The following is a 13,780-nucleotide window of genomic DNA, read 5'->3' as shown; positions in this document are numbered from 1 at the left end:
TATGGATTTAGTCCATACTAACTGCATAGATTGTCTACATCTACAGTCTATATAATGACAATGAATATTCAGAATGATAAACCAAGGCACTTGAAAGACGCTAAATATTAGAGTATATTTGTACTTGTAAAGAAATAAAATCATATTAATATATAATTTAAACAAAAAGGTATTCTGGGGATAGTGGAAACTAAAGTAACCAGAGGACATGCCATAAACTAATGAGAAGCCATGGAAATTTTGATCAACTGAAATTGTAATCTGCTTAAACTAGATGGATGTTAAAAAAAATGTGTATATATACACACACACACACACATACACACACACACACACACACATATATATATATAGAGAGAGAGAGAGAGAGCGCACCTTGACTCAAGGAGTCTATTTCATAAATGGCACAAACTAACAAATATAGAGCCTACATTAAAATATGAATAGCTATTAAGAGATAAATCTAAACAATAAGATTTTCTGGGCTACTATATATTATTCCAATGTCTAAGATATCGCCAGATTTGATACAGAGGTCAGAGACTTGAAGAGAGTTAACATTTAAAAATAGGTTATAAGAAAGACAAAAATTGAAAAGACTGAAAAACTTCAGTACTATAGAGGGTACAAGGCAGTGTCATACAGTTAGTTACATTGAAATTGGGAGTCTTTTCAGAGTGATTTTTCAGCAATTATCAATATTTAAACTGCATATGCCTTTTGGCCCATAGATTTCTCTGTCCACAGTAATACCTTCACATGAACAAGATTCATTCATACAAGAATATTCACTGCAGTATCTTACTGGTAGTAGTATTATTACCATCGTATTGAGATTAAGAGATAAGAGATTAAGATTTAGAGAAGGAGCCTTGTAACACTGAGCTAATATTGGAGGTCTAGACAGGATTTGAACCCAGGTTGGTCTGGCTCTAAAGCCTATACCATCTCACTATAAACAAAATAATTATGTAGGGCAGGTTAATAATGCTTCTAATAATAATTTAACTCCAGCTACAAAGTAAAAAATATTCCTTTTTATTACAGCTATATAAATATAAAAATGATCCACCAGACATGAACGCTATTAGGTTACTGAGTATACTTCCTAATATTTATTGCACAGCTATTAGAGTAGGGCCTAAAAATTCTATTTTCTGTTATACATCACAACCAGTTCTAACCTAATTCCTGGTTCTGAAAAAGCCTGTAAATTGGAGAAAAATAAAAATGGGTAAAGAATCATGATGCATTAGAAATAAGCAAATCTTTATGGTAAAAAGAGCTAAGTGACTAGGTGACAGTCATTTGAAATCTACTTTAAAGTCATATTTCTCTACTATTTCATAGCTAGACATTAAATTAGATGTTGATGTTCCAAACATTTAAAAATGTAATTAAAAGTCTATCTATGTAGCCATGATTATCATATATTTTCCATTTGGATGATGAAATTACATTTGTATTTTGCTGTTAAAATCTTCAAATAACCATGATTTTTATAAACTATAATATATGAAGATTCTCAAGAATTACAAAATTATTTTAAAAATACTATTTCCGGGCTTCCCCGGTGGTGCAGTGGTTAAGAATCTGCCTGCCAATGCAGGGGACACAGGTTCAAGCCCTGGTCTGGGAAGATCCCACATGCTGCAGAGCAACTAAACCCATGTGCCACAGCTACTGAGCCTGAGCTCTAGAGCCCACGAGCCATAACTACGGAGCCCACATGCCACAACTACTGAAGTATGTGCGCCTAGAGCCCATGCTCCGCAATAAGAGAAGCCACCACAATGAGAAGCCCGTGCACTGCAATGAAGAGCTGCCCCTGCTCGCCGCAACTAGAAAAAGCCTGCACGCAGCAACAAAGACCCAACACAGCCAAAACTAAATAAATAAATAAATTTATTTTTAAAAAATACTATTTCCACAAGGAACTAAGATATATTAAATGAAAAGGAAGGAAAAGCAGAAGAGTATATAAGGTGTTTAAATTTGTATAAAAAGATGTATATGTATACTTATGTATAATTCTAGAAATACTCCATGCAAATATAAGACACTACAAATAGTGATTATCTATGATGGGAAAATCAGGGGAAAATGCTGAGGTAGAAAGGATTATTTTTATTGTACAGTCTTGGTTCTGATGGGCTATTTTATGTATGTATTACTTATTTTATGGTAAAAATTATATAGATATCCATGGGGGCTGAGAAAAACTACTACTTGTGTATCTACATGAATACTTTTTACCTCGCAAACTACTCTCTTTTTCCTACGCACAGAAAGCTATTAAGAAGATCTGGATCTATAAAACATATATTGGCGCTTTCTCAAATACAAATTATTGTTTTCTTTCTAAGTGTGCGCTCTTATTTACAATTCACTCATTACTTGAGAATAGGAGAAGCCTTATCAGCAAAAAAAGAAAATTGTTCAACAGTTAAAAAAAAAAAAGCACCTCTAAAATTAAAATGTAAGTCGGTAGGAAAGTTGATTTACATACTTCTTAGAAATGTACTTATTGACCTACTATATAAAATGAAAATTAATTATTTAGAAAGTAAATGTATCCAATCTGAACTAAATTTGCTCTTAACTAGCATATTTTAGAATCCTAATAATTTTAGGACCCTAAAAAAGTAACCCTGAAGAAAATCCAAAGAGATTTTAGTGACTACTAGCATGTTCTATACTTCATCGGAAATGAAGCTGGTTGTTTAGTATGAATCAGTAAGCTAAAGAATACAGAATTAAAGCCATGCATTATTTTCAAATTTTACCTGTATACCAAAAATTTTCCTTTGGTTCTAATCATATGGATTGCTGCAACTTTATACGGCTGAACTGAAGACAAGAAAGTGTCTTCTTACATAATACTGTGTGGAGGTTTTTTTTTTTTTTTTCCATATTGTAGGTCCATAAGGCCCAAATTCAAAGAAAACATGAAAGAACTGATCTACAAAAAAGGCAACACTTTAAATATATAGAAGTGCCTCTTCTAACAAACTTAACTTCTTAAAGACTTTCATAACTGTGAAGAAAGCTCACATCAGCCTCAAATCACGCCAACTCTGCCTGCCATGAAATGAAAGTATTAGCGTTTACTTATGAAGGCTCATTTTGGACTCACCCAAGCTTTTCTGAACCTATTCTGTTAATAGTTAGGGGGCTTCTGTATTATTTATGCATAACAAATATAAATGTGTATAAAAGTATATAAAAAGTACGTAATCGTCATTAAATAAAACAAATCAAGTTTGCCAATGAGGAATTCACCTGTAAATCTTCTTTCCTACTACTTTTATAAACCTAGTATTTTTATAATTCTTATACAGTTTGAATCTCTATTAATATTCTACTACTAAACCTAACAGCTTAAAAGCAATCTAAAATATGAATCTCATTGTTTAGAAGATTAGAACAGATCTAGAAGAACATAACATACATTAACAATTCCAAATCTTAATATTGTTAAACATCTAGAGGAGACAACATACAAAATTGATTTTTTAGTAACTCAAATATATCTAAAATTATAAATCTGTAACACTTTTAAATGCTTCTGACAGAGATGGGTGTCTAAACAATAAATATCAGTTTTATATTAACTACAGAGAAAAAAAATTCAAGTTTATTTCTAGACAGAAGTTAAAATAGGAAACTGCAATCTGAAAATCTGAAGGGTGAATGCAACTGACATTTACTTCTGAGGGTCAGCCAGCTTGGAGATCCAAGTCTAAAGTCCTGAAGCAGAACATGTTTTCCAAACCAGATGCTTCCTGAGTCCAAAATACACTCTCTTAAAACAAATAATTTTTTTCCCTTTAAAAGGATTTTGGTGTAATTCTAAATTTAATTTCTCCATCTTTAAAAAAATTGTAGAAATTAGCATAAGCTAAATTGGCTTAGATAAAACACTTGAATGACTATACTCGTCATATAAAGTGAGATTTACTTAATAATAATTGGTTTAATAAAAGTTGAATAATAATCACTGAGTGAATATAAAAATCATATCCAGGAAATAAAGATGCTAACTACTCCAAAAGTAGAAAATAAGCTTTAAAATAAAATACATTGAGGGCAGAGAGCAGAAGCAAGAAGAACTACCATCCTGCAGCGTGTGGAACAAAAACCACATTCACAGAAAGACAGACAAGATAAAAAGGCAGAGGGCTATGTACCAGATGAAGGAACAAGATAAAACCCCAGAAAAACAACTAAATGAAGTGGAGATAGGCAACCTTCCAGAAAAAGAATTCAGAATAATGATAGTGAAGATGATCCAGGACCTCGAAAAAAGAATGGAGGCAAAGATCAAGAAGATGCAAGAAATGTTTAACAAAGACCTAGAAGAATAAAGAACAAACAAACAGAGATGACCAATACAATAACTGAAATGAAAACTATACTAGAAGGAATCAATAGCAGAATAACTGAGGCAGAAGAATGGATAAGTGACCTGGAAGACAGAATGGTGGAATTCACTGCTGCAGAACAGAATAAAGAAAAAGAATGAAAAGAAATGAAGACAGCCTAAGAGACCTCTGGGACAACATTAAACACAACAACATTTGCATTATAGGGGTCCCAGAAGAAGAAGAGAGAGAGAAAGGACCCGAGAAAATATCTGAAGAGATTATAGTCGAAAACTTCCCTAACATGGGAAATGAAATAGCCACCCAAGTCCAGGAAGCACAGAGAGTCCCATACAGGATAAACCCAAGGAGAAACACGCTGAGACACAAAGTAATCAAATTGGAAAAAATTAAAGACAAAGAAAAATTATTGAAAGCAGCAAGGGAAAAACGACAAATAACATACAAGGGAACTTCCATAAGGTTAACAGCTGATTTCTCAGCAGAAACTCTACAAGCCAGAAGGGAGTGGCATGACATAAAGTGATGAAAGGGAAGAACCTACAACCAAGATTACTCTACCCCGCAAGAATCTCATTCAGATTCGATGGAGAAATCAAAAGCTTTACAGACAAGCAAAATCTAAGAGAATTCAGCACCACCAAACGAGCTTTACAACAAATGCTAAAGGAACTTCTCTAAGTGGGAAACACAAGAGAAGAAAAGGACCTACAAAAACAAACCCAAAACAATTAAGAAAATGGTCATAGGAACATACGTATTGATAATTACCTTAAATGTGAATGGATTAAATGCTCCAACCAAAAGACACAGGCTCACTGAATGGATACAAAAACAAGACCCATCTATATGCTGTCTACAAGAGACCCACTTCAGACCTAGGGACACATACAGACTGAAAGTGAGGGGATGGAAAAAGATATTCCATGCAAATGGAAATCAAAGGAAAGCTGGAGTAGCAATACTCATATCAGATAAAACAGACTTTAAAATAAAGAATGTTACAAGAGACAAGGGAGGACACTACATAATGATCAATGGATCAATCCAAGAAGATATAACAATTATAAATATATATGCACCCAACACAGGAGCACCTCAATACATAAGGCAACTGCTAACAGCTATAAAAGAGGAAATCGACAGTGACACAATAATAGTGGGGGACTTTAACACCTCACTTACACCAATGGACAGATCATCCAAACAGAAAATTAATAAGGAAACACAAACTTTAAATGACACAATAGGCCAGATAGATTTAATTGATATTTATAGGACATTCCATCCAACAACAGCAGATTACACTTTCTTCTCAAGTGTGCACGGAACATTCTCCAGGATAGATCACATCTTGGGTCCCAAATCAAGCCTCAGTAAACTTAAGAAAACTGAAATCATATCAAGCATCTTTTCTGACCACAACGCTATGACATTAGAAATCAATTACAGGGAACAAAACGTAAAAAACACAAACACATGGAGGCTAAACAATATGTTACTAAATAACCAAGAGATCACTGAATAAGTCAAAGAGGAAATCAAAAAATACCTAGAGACAAATGACAATGAAAACACGATGATCCAAAACCTATGGGATTCAGCAAAAGCAGTTCTAAGAGGGAAGTTTACAGCAATACAAGCCTACCTCAAGAAACAAGAAAAATCTCAAATAAACAATCTAAGTTTACACCTAAAGGAACTAGAGAAAGAAGAACAAACAAAACCCAAAGTTAGCACAAGGAAAGAAATCATAAAGAGCAGAGCAGAAATAAATGAAATAGAAACAAAGAAGACAATAGCAAAGATCAATAAAACTAAAAGCTGGTTCTTTGAGAAGATAAACAGAATTGATAAACCATTAGCCAGACTCATCAAGAAAAAGAGGGAGAGGACTCCAATCAATAAAATCAGAAATGAAAAAGGAGAAGTTACCACAGACACCACAGAAATACAAAACATCCTAAGAGACTACTACAAGCAACCCTATGCCAATAAAATGGACAACCTGGAAGAAATGGCAAATTCTTAGAAAGGTATAATCTTCCAAGACTGAACCAGGAAGAAATAGAAAATATGAACAGACCATTCACAAATAATGAAATTGAAACGGTGATTTAAAATCTTCCAACAAGCAGAAGTCCAGGACAAGATGGCTTCACAGGTGAATTCTATCAAACATTTAGAGAAGAGCTAACACCCATCCTTCTCAAACTCTTCCAAAAAAATTGCAGAGGAAGGAACACTCCCAAACTCATTCTATGAGGCTACGATCACCCTGATACCAAAACCAGACAAAAAGACTACAAAAATAGAAAATTACAGACCAATATCTGTGATGAATATAGATGCAAAAATCCTCAACAAAATACTAGCAAACAGAATCCAGCAACACATTAAAAGGATCATACACCATGATCAAGTGGGATTTATCCCAGGGATGCAAGGATTCTTCAATATAAGCAAATCAATCAATGTGATACACCATATTACCAAGTTGAAGAATAAAAACCATATGATCATCTCAATAGATGCAGAAAAAGCTTTTGACAAAATTCAACACCCATTTAGGATAAAAACTCTCCAGAAAGTGGGCATAGAGGGAACGTACCTCAACATAATAAAGGCCATATATGACAAACCCACAGCAAACATCATTCTCAATGGTGAAAAACTGAAAGCATTTCCTCTAAGATCAGGAACAAGACAAGGATGTCTACTCTCACCACTATTATTCAACGTAGTTTTGGAAGTCCTAGCCATGGCAATCAGAGAAGAAAAAGAAATAAAAGGAATACAAATTGGAAAAGAAGAAGTAAAACTGTCACTGTTTGCAGATGACATGATACTATACACAGAGATCCCTAAAGATGCCAACAGAAAACTACTAGAGCTAATCAATGAATTTGGTAAAGTGGCAGGATACAAAATTAATGCACAGAAATCTCTTGCATTCCTATACACTAGTGATGAAAAATCTGAAAGAGAAATTAAGGAAAGACTCCCATTTACCATTGCAACAAAAAGAATAAAATACCTAGGAATAAAACTACCTAGGGAGACAAAAGACCTGTATGCAGAAAACTATAAGACACTGATGAAAGAAATTAAAGATGATACAAACAGATGGAGAGATATACCATGTTCTTTGATTGGAAGAATCAATACTGTTAAAATAACTATACTACCCAAAGTAATCTACAGATTCAGTGCAATCCCTATCAAATTACCAAAAGCATTTTTTACGGAACTAGAACAAAAAATCTTAAAATTTGTATGGCGATACAAAAGACCCCAAATAGCCAAAGCAGTCTTGAAGGAAAAAAACGGAGCTGGAGGAATCAGACTCCCTGACTTCAGCCTATACTACAAAGCTACAGTCATCAAGACAGTATGGTACTGGAACAAAAACAGAAATACAGATCAATGGAACAAGATAGAGAGCCCAGAGATAAACCCACACAGCTATGGTCAATTAATCTATGACAAAGGAGGCAAGGATATGCAATGGAGAAAAGACAGTGTCTTCAATAAGTGGTGCTGGGAAAACTGGACAGCTACATGTAAAAGAATGAAATTACAACACTCCCTAACACCATAAACAAAAATAAACTCAAAATGGATTAGAGGGCTTCCCTGGTGGTGCAGTGGTTGAGAGTCTGCCTGCCGATGCAGAGGATGCAGGTTCGAGCCCTGGTCCGGGAAGACCCCACATGCTGCAGAGCGGCTGGGCCCGTGAGCCATGGCCGCTGAGCCTGCGCGTCCGGAGGCCTGTGCTCCGCAGCAGGAGAGGCCACAACGGTGAGAGGCCCGCATACCACAAAAAAAAAAAAAAAAAGGATTAATGTAACACCGGACACTATAAAACTCTTAGAGGAAAACATAGGAAGAACACTCTTTGACATAAATCACAGCAAGATCTTTTTTGATCCACCGCCTAGAGTAATGGAAATAAAAACAAAAATAAACAAATGGGACCTAATGAAACTTCAAAGCTTTTGCACAGCAAAGGAAACTACAAACAAAACGAAAAGACAACCCTCAGAGTGGGGGAAAATATTTGCAAACGAATCAGCGGACAAAGGATTAATGTCCAAAATATATAAACAGCTCATGCAGCTCAATATTAAAAAAACAAACAACCCAATCCAAAAATGGGCAGAAGACCTAAATAGACATTTTTCCAAAGAAGACATACAGGTGGCCAGGAAGCACATGAAAAGCTGCTCAACATCACTAATTATTAGAGAAATGCAAATCAAAACTACAATGAGGTATCACCTCACACCAGTTAGTATGGGCATCATCAGAAAATCTACAAACAACAAATGCTGGAGAGGGTGTGGAGAAAAGGGAACCCTCTTGCACTGTTGGTAGGAATGTAAATTGATACAGCCACTATGGAGAACAGTATGGAGGTTCCTTAGAGAACTAAAAACAGAATTACCATATGACCCAGCAATCCCACTGCTCGGCATATACCCAGAGAAAACCATAATTCAAAAAGACACATGTACCCCAGTGTTCACTGCAGCACTATTTACAATAGCCAGGTCATGGAAGCAACCTCAATGCCCATCGACAGACGAATGGATAAAGAAGATGTGGTACATATATACAATGGAATATTACTCAGCCATAAAAAGGAATGAAATTGGGTCATTTGTAGAGACGTGGATGAATCTAGAGACTGTCATACAGAGTGAAGTAAGTCAGAAAGAGAAAAACAAATATCGTATATTAACACATATATGTGGAACCTAGAAAAATGGTACAGATGAACCAATTTGTAGGGCAGAAATTGAGACACAGATGTAGAGAACAAACATATGGACACCAAGGGGGGAAAGCGGTGGGGTAGGGGGTGGGGTGGGGTGGTGAATTGGGAGATTTGGATTGACATGTATACACTGATGTGTATAAAATGGATAACTAATAAGAACCTGCTGTATAAAAAAATAAATAAAATTCAAAAATTCAAAAAAATAAAATACACTGTTATTTAAGTATAATATTGGTTATGCCAATATTAGTGTGAAATATAAAAACATTAATCATTTTATTTTAAAACTTAAGTTTACATAAAGTCTTTATTTTAACTTACAGATTTTTTTCTAACAAAGCACAGTCTACTGAGTCTACTATGTTCAACCCTTCTTCTTGGGCACACAGCTAGAATATTTTTTCCAGCCTCTCTTAGAGCTAGATGAGATCATGTGCCAGAGTTCTGGTCAATGGATCTGAGTAGAAGAGATGTGTGGCATTCCAGGCCTAGCCCATTAAACACTCCCTTACCCCCGCAATCCTCTCTTTCCCCATCTACCCATGAAAGAGAGAGGGCTCCAAGGACTTCCAGGAGTATGTAGCATCAAGATGGAACAAATGATTCACAGAGCAAAATTCCCCTCTACCTCCTACCTCACAAATACTCCAACAAATTTTGGAGGATTTGTTACCACAGTTAACCTGACCTGTTTAATAAAATTAGTATTCAGAGAGGAATACTCGCATACTCCTCAAAACTTTTTTTTTAATGGTAGATTGAAAGAAATCACTTCACTTTCTATGTTTGTATCTTCAGGGCTTATGCAGTATCCTGGTTGGGCTTACTCTTTCCATAATGTTGTTAGTTTCTTTAATAGACTAAGACGTAGAAGACTTGAGTTCTTTACCCAGTCTATTCTATCAAGTAAACTATGAGCCCTTGGACAGGTCACTTCTCTCTGAGGCTCATCAGTACAATTTAGGGGTTGGGATTTAATCTGAAAAGATCTCATTCTAGTATATAGCTTTTCTATGTGCATTTTTTTAAAAAAAAGAAGAAGAAAGAAAAGATCTCTTCAAACCCTAACATTTTGATTGTTAGACTCACTTTGCAATCTAGTCAACAGTTCAAACTCCTTGTCTCTATTTAACTTTTTCTCCAATAAAGTTCATACTTGGAACTTTTTTTTTGTCCAATAAAATACATCAATTGATTAAATTTTTTTCAATCAAGGACAACTGCCAATTGCTAAGAACTGAGTATATCTTGAGTACTACCATACACACTCCTAATTCCAATCAAAAGCAAAAAAACTTAGAATTTTAATTGGATTATAAACAGACACATATATAAGTTTCCTAAGGTGTTTTAAAAGTTTGACAATAAGTCAGGAATCTGAGGACCCCAGATTGGTAATAGCACCCAACTGCTAGATGTCTCCCAATATTTCTCTCTCCTTTAATCATACAGTTGGGTACATACATGGCAGCCCAACTAAGGGTTATACTTCAGTCTACGTTATAGTTAGGTGTGACCATGTGACTAAGTTCTGGCCAATGGAATGAAAATGGGAACGACATGTTCCACTTTCAGGTCTTTCCCTGAAAAGCATTAAGTGTACACTCTCCTGAGTCTTATTCCTCTTCCCATGGGCTAAAGGCATCTTGGATCAATAGTGGAAGTCACATTTTGAGGATGGCACAGGTACCCCAAACCAACCCTGGACTGCCACTGACCTCTGAGTGTTATGAGAGAAATTATCTTCTCTCTGCTTTAAGCCATTACATTTTATAGCCCTTGGTATAACAGTTTAGACTGTACCCTAATACAGTAAGTGATGTTTGTGTCCCAATGGGAAATAAGGTTGAGCCTTCTTGACGCCCAATATAATACTTCTTCAAAACACTGAATTCCATCCCCTATCATTCCTCCTTCTCCTACCTATCCAAGCATTCTTCTTGCCATTCATACATTAAAGCAGCATTCATCAAAGTCCTTATTTGGCAAATATTTTGAGGGAAATAACTATACATTTTTGCTATTCTGTATTTTTCCTATAACTCTAAGTGAAATGTCACTCAAAAATAAGTATTAGGAAAAAAGTTAACAGATGATAGTGGGCATTTCCTTAAAAAGAGTAAATCAATTACATAATGGGGGTGGGGGTCCCTTCAGTTGATAGTAGTGACCATACTTTAAACAACTTTGTATTCCCCACAGTACATAACCTGTACTTTGTACACAGAAGATGTGTTGACTATGAGTCATTAATGGTGACAAAATAGCCATGTTCTTTCAGGAAACATAAATATTAGGGAAAGAAAATATCAGAACAGGTTTAAGTTATCATGCAATCAAACATAAGAACCCCCAATTGAAATGAATTTTCTAATTAAGTGGATATATTTTTTAAGATAAAGGTCTTTGGAAAAATAATTTCATGTTTTTCTTTGAGGCTAAATTAAATCACAAATATATACTTCACGTGATCACTCAAAAATATTACTTTGTTTTAATTATTACCATATTTTCAGTACCGAGAACAGAACCTGGTACCCAGTAGGCACTCAACAAATATTTGCTGAATTAATCAAAAATATCTACTTATTAAGCACACACTATGTGCTAGGTACAGGAAACACTATAGGGAAGAAGAAGACACTGTCTTTGCTCTCACAAAGCTCAAGATCTACTGAGGCATAAAGATAAGTAAAAGGGTAATTACCACATTGAATATAAAAAATATTAAAATAGGAGTAAGTAATAGGGTTCTATAGGAGCACACAAGATAAGTCTCTAACCCATAATGGATTGAAAGATAGAGAGCAGAGTCAGCGAAACCTAACTGGAGGAAGTAATATCTGAAGTGAAAAATGAGTAGAAATTGGAGGGTAGAGGGTGAGGAACAAGTTAAGGGTAGAGTGATAGTGAGTTCAGCATTAGGCTTATTTATTAAATTTGAAATGATATCTATAGTCAGCATGCCAACTATTAACTTCCCTACCCAATAGCCTCTTCCTTGTAACCAAGGAAATAAAAATTACCATTTTCACTTAGAAACTTTATTAAGAGTTTTCAAAATTATAAGCCCAGTGCTGGAAGTGGAGGGTATATAAATTACCATGGCAGGGGCAACAAACCACTCCAAACTTAGGGGCTTAAATCAATAATCATTTATCTCTCACAGTTTCTGTGGGTCATGAATTCAGAAAGGGCACAGCCAGGATGGGGCTAGCTGGGGCTTTCAACAGGAATACTTATAGTGAACACTACCTGTGACATGGTTCCAAGGGCAAGTATCTCAAGAGCAAGCAAGCCAGGTGGAAGCCACCTTACCTTTTATGACCTAGCCTTGGAAGTCAGGAAGCTTCACTTCCACTATACTGCATTTCTGGAGACAGTTACAAAGATCTACCCAGGTGTCAGGGGAGGAGATATAGATCCTACCTTTCAGCTGAGGTGTGCCAAAGTTATAGCATGTGAGGTGGTATATGTATATGTGATACAAAAAAGATAAACGCATATGATACCAAAAAATGATATATAACGATATAATATATATGCATATATATAATATATATGGATGCAGCCATCTTTGAAAAATACAATCTATCATAGAGGGAGTATAAACTGATACAATATCTCAGATGACAATTTGCCAATGTTATAAATAGCTTAAATATTAATAGCCTTTGATCCAGCAATTCTATTTTTAGAAACTTATCCCAAGGAAATAATCATAGATGCATGTTAAAATTTAGTCATGAGTATATTATTGTATTATGTCTGTAATAGTAAAAAATATATATAAGCAAACTACATATCCAATAGAAAACCAGTTAAATAAAAAGTATGATGTAATAGTGCATTAGAATAGTATATTAAAAATAACTTTAGAATTCTATGATATGGGAAAAAATTCTTGATATATTAAGGGGGAAGTATATACACCATATATGCAATATGATTTCAAATTTATAAAATGGATACATACAAATGCACAGAAAAATAAAACTAAAAGGAAACAGACTGTTCTTTATTAGTGGTCATTAAACTTTTTATTCCTTTATTTCCTTATATGGAAGGATGATATAATCAGGGAGAAAAGTTTAGAAAGTACAAATTAACCCCAAACTCTTTTACCTGTGGATTGATGTCATTCACCAGTTTAGGAAATTTCACAGCTGTTGTCTCTTCAAATGTTGTTTCTAGTTCATTTTCTTTCCTCTCCTTAAGAGATTTCAATTAAATGTATGTTGGAACTTTTTCACTGTATCATCTTATGTCTTATGCCGTCTTCTTTATTTTCCTCTTCATTCTTTTGTCATTCCATCCTTCAATTTTCCATGACCTATCTTCTAGTTTACTAATTCTCTCTTCAACTCTGTTTGAAATGTTATAAATTCATTCACTGAATTCTTGATTTTAGTTATTGCACTTTTTCAGATCCATAATTTCTATTAAAATCTACTATGTCTTTTTTGTATCATTTTCATTTCTCTGCCCAATTTTTAATTGGGAAGTTGACAAGCATAGTTATTTTAAAGTCTGCATTTGGGACTTCCCTGGTGGTCCAGTGGTTAAGACTCCATTCTCCCAGTGCAGGGGGCCCGGGTTCGAGTCCTGGTCA

At 34.9% G+C, this 13,780-nt stretch overlaps 1 protein-coding gene across 1 annotated transcript in view; it reads right to left on the bottom strand.

The window, feature by feature from the left end:
* Nucleotides 1-13,780, bottom strand: part of PGM2L1 (phosphoglucomutase 2 like 1) — a 63,227-nt gene that overhangs the window by 23,185 nt on the left and 26,262 nt on the right. The gene's annotated exons all lie outside the window — the stretch shown is intronic.

The sequence above is a fragment of the Monodon monoceros genome, unplaced genomic scaffold (assembly GCF_005190385.1).
Source record: "Monodon monoceros isolate NGI ecotype Baffin Bay Population unplaced genomic scaffold, NGI_Narwhal_1 Super_Scaffold_7, whole genome shotgun sequence".
In the NCBI taxonomy this organism is placed as follows: domain Eukaryota; kingdom Metazoa; phylum Chordata; class Mammalia; order Artiodactyla; family Monodontidae; genus Monodon; species Monodon monoceros.
This window is presented reverse-complemented; position numbering and strand designations above follow the sequence as displayed.